The sequence below is a fragment of the Sus scrofa genome, chromosome 13 (assembly GCF_054392235.1).
Source record: "Sus scrofa isolate SSC_HxYL_T2T_F1_AM1 chromosome 13, Sscrofa_HxYL_maternal_Yorkshire_Landrace_v2.0, whole genome shotgun sequence".
Taxonomy (NCBI): domain Eukaryota; kingdom Metazoa; phylum Chordata; class Mammalia; order Artiodactyla; family Suidae; genus Sus; species Sus scrofa.
Genome location: NC_139395.1, coordinates 210,575,046 through 210,581,045, shown reverse-complemented (window position 1 = coordinate 210,581,045; position 6,000 = coordinate 210,575,046). Strand labels below are relative to the sequence as shown.

At 53.5% G+C, this 6,000-nt stretch overlaps 1 protein-coding gene across 7 annotated transcripts in view; it reads left to right on the top strand.

The window, feature by feature from the left end:
- The first annotated feature begins 3,259 nt into the window (after nucleotides 1–3,259).
- Nucleotides 3,260–6,000, top strand: part of TIAM1 (TIAM Rac1 associated GEF 1) — a 461,825-nt gene continuing 459,084 nt past the window's right edge. For all 7 annotated transcript variants that reach the window (XR_014825120.1, XR_014825122.1, XR_014825121.1 and 4 more), the window contains exon 1: nucleotides 3,260–3,414. The gene's annotated coding sequence lies outside the window, so the exon portion shown is untranslated. The remainder of the gene's footprint in view (nucleotides 3,415–6,000) is intronic.

Below are 6,000 nucleotides of genomic sequence, written 5' to 3'. Positions count from 1 at the left end.
GGCATTTCTCTTTTATTGTCTCCTTCAGGGTTTTCAACCACCTAATGAAAGGTTATTATCCCATTTTAAAGATGAGGCAACTATGGTTCAGAGAGTTGAACTTAGCTAACTAAACCCAAGAGCTCACTTCTCTGAGTGCATAGTATGTGCTATGCATGACCTCTTTTTAATCCCCTTAACATCCCTGTGGATTAGGTGGTATCACTCCTGTTTTACAGAATGAAAAAGTGAGGCTTACAAAAGATTAAGGAACTTGCACAAGGCTCCAGAGCTGGAAAGCCGTGGAGCTTGGATTCAAACCAGCCAGTCTAAATCCAGGGTTCTGCCTCTCCATCACTTTGCGCATTCCTTAGGAGCAGAAAGAGCTATAACCATGGCAATCAGATGGCCCCTCTGAGGACTCACCTGAAGCTCACCTTGCAACCCTGTTACCTCCTTAACAGGAGAGCCGTGATGGCAGCACCCCTCAGGGAGGCAGAGAAGAAATATTTTTCTTTGGGGGGGGTGTTGCAAGCAACAGAAGCTCACAATATTGTTTAAATATAATTTCAGCTGCTGTACCAGACACTCAGTATCAGAGGTATAATAAAACAAATCTTTCCTTCTCTGATATGCAATAGTCTTGTTGTTAGTGTATAAGTGTGTATACATTCTATTTCCATTATATATATAAATTATATATACATTGTTTTTCTCTCCCCTTCCAAGATGGTGGCTTGTAATAGGTTCAGAATTGCTCTTTTGGGAGTTCCCTGATGGCTGCGCAGGTTAGGATCCTGCATTGTCACTGCTGTGGCTTGTTTGCTGCTGTAGCACAGGTTCAGTCTCTGGCCCCAGAACTTCTACATGCCACAGGTGTAGCCATTGGGCAAGGTCTTGGCTGAGATGAGTTAGTTCTTTGAAAGGGCGTCTTTTGGAAAATCACTCAAACTTCATTCAACATTTCTGCAATACCCATTATGGAACCTGGTGGACTCTTACTGTGAGATCAACTATTCTAACCATTTTTCTCAAACTGATTTTTGTTTGGTATGGCTTGCATAAGCTCCCGTGCCAGGGATTGAACCCGAGCCACAGCAGTGACAATGCCGATCCTTAACCCACTGAGCCATGAGGGAACTCCTCAAAGTGATGTTTTAGAAACACTTGGGATCTTCAAAGCTTTTGCCTCTCTTTGGACTCCTCTATAATTCATGGATCAAGTTTTTTTTTTTTTTTTTTTTTTTGGTCTTTTTTGGGCCACACCTGCGGCACATGGAGGTTCTCAGGCTAGGGGTCTAATCGGAGCTGTAGCCACCGGCCTACGCCAGAGCCATAGCAACACCAGATCCGAGCCTCGTCTTCGACCTACACCACAGCTCATGGCAACACTGCATCCTTAACGCACTGAGTGAGGCCAGGGATCAAACCCGCAACCTCATCGTTCCTAGTCGGATTTGTTTCCCCTGCACCATGACGGGAACTCCCCCGGATCAAGTATTTTTAAGTGCCCCAAATGTGCCGAGTACAGTGCTAAGGGCTAGAATACAGCAGAGAGCATGAGAGCAAACTCTGGATCCAATCGAGTGCTCTGCTATTGAGGAGACCAGAATTAACTGGCAGTTTCAGCCTCTTATGATATAGAGGCTGGTGGGAGCTTTGGGGGTAGGAGATATAGGTACATAACCTTAACTGGATACAGATTTCCAGGGTCTACAAGACTGTCCGCTGTGGTTGGAGTTCAGCAAAAGTCTACTGCACAAATGCATTGGCTGATGGAGTGTGAGGAACAGGTGGGAATTAGGCACGTCAAAGGAAAGCATAGGGTGGGTGGGTTCTGGGTAAAAGGAAGGGATGGAGAAGTGAGAGAGCAAGATGGGATTTTCCTGTACATCTTTTGGAAGGATGACTCTGCAAAGCGAATGGATTTCAGGAGGCAAGGCCTGGGGTAGAAAGAGATGGGAGGTTCTTGACTTGGTCACCGGGGAGAGAGGATAGGGAGGAGGGCATGGATTTGGAGAGGTAGGCTAGACGGTAGGAAGGAGGAGGAGAAGGAGAAGTCAAGGGTGACTTTCGGGTTTGCAGTTTCGTTTTACCCTCTAGGACACAGGCAAATATTCTCGCGGTTTCCTTCTGTTTTCAGCTAGAACAGCCCGGGAGCGCGGGTCTCCTACCCTCTGAGGCTAACTGGACCACCGAATCAGGTAGTAATGAATTTTCATCCCAACCTTTGTTCTTCATGGTGGTGTCTAACGCTCTTAAGGTGAGGACGAAGCACGGGCGGGTGTGGGGAAGAGATTTCCTTAGAGTCTCTACTGTCAGCGTCCGGGCTTCCTCGTCCTTCACAACCTTTCAAAAGGCAAACATCGTTTCCAGATTTTACGGAAGAGATCGGGAGGTCTGTGGGAACGTAGCCCGAGTCGCATTCTGCTCAGTAGGTGAACGTGAGGCTGTGCTTTTACGTGTACTAGCTGGGCAAGGTGGGTCAACCCGGCGAGTCCTGGACTTCCCAGGATTCGGATAAGGCCACCGTGACCTACCCGGAGCTTGGTTAGCGTCTAACAGCCCCGGAATCCACAGGAAGGGATTACGTTAGGGTTTTTTTTTTTCCCCTCTCGTAAAAAAAGTTCCTGTCTCCCCCTAGAGTCTGGTACACGTCTCCCAAGCCAGACCACGTGTCTCAGGTACAACGTTTTTTGGCTCTTCCCCTCCCCCGTTCCGGTCCCCTTTCCTCTCCTCCTAAGGTGGCAGGAAAATCCTTTACCTCGGACCAATCCCACTGATGCCGAGCCGCGCGCGCGCGCCAACTCGAGCTCCTTGTCTTTACGTCATTGGCCACCTCCACCTATGCACAGTGACAGGCAGCTTTGCGGACCTATTGCGGGAGGAGGCGGAGGCCGCTCGGCCCTCCCAGAGCTGCTTTGTTAGGGGATTCCTCGCCGTTGCTCAGCCCGCCGCGCCAAGGCTGCCTTCCCCTGCTTTCCCTTGGCCGCGCCGCCGGAACTTCGTGGGAAGGCAGTCCCCGCGCTCGTGGTGCGAGCATCTCTCCAGTCGCGCGTCGGTGGCTGGGATACAGCCCGGGTACCCAGCGTGCGCCTGTTGTCACTGCCGAGCCCAACTCCGAACGCCCCGCTCCTGTACCCGCCGTTTCTGATTGGCCGGCCGGAGGCGGAGCGATTGTCAGGCCGCCCAATCGGTGCTCGGTTTCCCACGGGCTCCCGCTGCCCCGCCCCCGGGGCCGCAGGCGGAGGCACCCTGACAGCTCCGATTGGCAGACCGCGAACGGTCCGGAGCACGGCCGGGCGGAGCAGCGCCGCCGCCGTCGGGCGCGCAGCTCTGCAGCGCAGCGAACGCTTTGGCGCCCGCAGCCCCGGGAGCCCAGCGGCCCCGCATTGTCCCTGGCCCTGTGACTGAGATCTGGGATGAGCGTCGCGGGTGAGTACTGCGAGTCTGGGGAGCGCAGGCTGGCTGGCCAGAGCCGCCCCGAGGGACGGCGCTGAGGATGCCCGGAGCCACTCTGCCCGTGACGGGCACGTCCTGACCCCCATCTCCCGCACACTGGGGCTCCCGGTGGGTCCTAGCTCCCCCCGGTTGGGCTTTACTCGTATTGTTTTCGCATTCCCACATTTGGGAGGTGGGGAGCTTGTACGAGGAGGCTAGGGGAGATATCCCTCGCTCGAGGGAGCAGTCAAGAGGGGGACGAGTCAGTGGCGCTCAGGTGCCCGGCGCCAAATGGAAGTGACAGTGTCCAGGCGTTGGTATTCGGTCTTCCTGGCAGCAGGAGGTCAGCGCGGACCTGCGGCGGCGGCGTCACTTAGTATTTGTCGGCTGATTTTTTGTCAACTTTGGGGAGGGCGTGCGTGTGCTTGCGTGTGTCTCTGTGTGTGTGTCTCCGTCCCTGACTTGGGCATCTCCAGGCCTAGGTTTTCGGCGACGTCGTCTGGACACTCACCTGGGCAATCAGTACAGTGCTTGGGACCCGACACACGAGGCGGAGAGCCCGGGGATCGGCACACAGGGCCTGGGACCCGCGGCAGACCTGGGAGGGGACATTTAAAGCGGCCTCCTGCCCGCGCGCAGACAATGACTGGTCCGGGCGCGGGGTCCTCGGGTCTGTGCGTGAGGTCCCCGCTCAGGAACCTACTCCCACCTCGCTCTCTTGCGGGCTCAGCGGCTCGGATGCTGCTGAGCCTCGCCGCTCATCGCCTGGCTGGGGTCGCGCGTGGGGCCCGCTTTTGTTTACAGACCTCGCCATTGGGTTAGAGCTTCGCGCTGCGCTCCCCCGGCCCCAGCAGCCGCCGCGCGCCCCCTCCGAGCTGGGAGAAGTTGGTGCATGCTGTCAGGTGACGCCCCCTCCCCGGGCCTCCTGGCGAGATGCTGCAGGGAAAAGACGACCAGACGGCGCCTTCGCGCCCAGTCCCTGCTGCGCACGGCGCCCTAAGGCCCCCTACACCTTGGTGGCCCGTCGGGGCGCTGACTGAGCCACGCTCACCTCCTTTCCTGTAGCATCCTCTGGCCTTGTCCCTGAGTCAGCCCAGGTTGATTCCAAGTCTGCCTTTCCCTGCGTGTTGGCAAGTCTTGAAGGACGCGCGCGAGCCCTTGGGGACGCTGGCCAATCCGTGCCCGTTTCAGTGGTATCCACGCGGCCCCGCGGAGCAGCTGTGGGGCATTCTTGAGCGGTGTGGATCGGGTTACCCACGCGTGCCGATTTGGCGCCCACTTTGTTTGAGCTGGAGAAGAGATTGAGAGCCTGGGCGCGGAGGTCAAACAAACCCAGCTTCCAGTGCCTACTCAGCATCACTCCCGAGCCGGGTGATCCATTCCAGCCCGGGCTACTTAATCTCCGTGCGTCTCAGTTTCCGCGTCTGTAAAGTGGGGGTAATGAGTACCCTCATTTGTTGCGGTGGAAGTAGGGGTTAAACGACACTATAAATCAACTGGCACAGTGACTGCCACGTACTAAACGCTGGAATAATGTTTTCCTGTTAAAGAGACTCAATTGCAGAGCAAGGTCTCTCATCTCTTTCCTTTTCTGCAATTTTCTATTCTCCCAGCTCCTCTTCTATTTTAAAAAGCAGGAGAGATTGCTTTTTTTCAGCTTCAAACAGGACTTGGTTGACTTGACCTTAGGCTTCAGTATACTTATCTAATCTAATCGCTTACAGTTCCTTTTTTTTTTTTTTTTTTTTTGTATTCGGATTTCCACTAGGTTTTAGTTGTTTCTGCTTCCTTCCTTCTTCCTTAAAGGCTATGTTGAGACCCAGGCCTGGGTGTGGAGGAGGAATCCTTGGCCAGGTGGGGAGCCTGGTGAACCAATGGCCGCTGTGCAAAGTAGGTGAAACCGGGATGGAGGGAGGTTTGAACAAAGAGGTACCTGGAGGCAAGCAGGGAACACTTCCTGGTAGAAGTGAAATCTGAGCCGTGTCTTGTAGCAGAAGCTGGGTCAATCGCTGGTTTCTAGAATATGCTGTCTTGTACCCCACCATCAAGAGCTTCAGCCAGGGAGGTTGTCTTGGAGTGGTAAACACCCGAGTTGCTAGGTAATTATCTTTGAGTAGAAGAGAAATATACCTACGGAGGGGGCTGCTGACTAACTAGGGAAGGGAGAAGAGGAGAATTGATTTCATTGAATATCTTCAAAATGCTGTCAGTGTGTTTTGACTTTGCTTTTTCTCTGCTCCACTGGCTCAGCATTGCTCATTTCCTTCAGGCGAAGGGAGAAGCCAGTTTCATACCAGAAAAACGAAAACAAGCAAAGCCCCTCAATAACCCATAATCAGATGAATACATGGTTTGAAAAAGACAGTCTCAGGCTTGGCTCCGGAATAAGATACGGAGAAAAATGCTTCCTGTTTCAACACCCTTTTTTGCCTGTTGGGGCAAATTATTGAGCTGGGTCCCATAACGCATCCTTTGAATATAGACCAAGGGGCCTTTAATGGCCAAAACAAACAAACAAGCAAACAAAACACCAAAAACTAATCAAGAGAATGGTCTGTGTAGTGGGGGCAGAAGCCCACA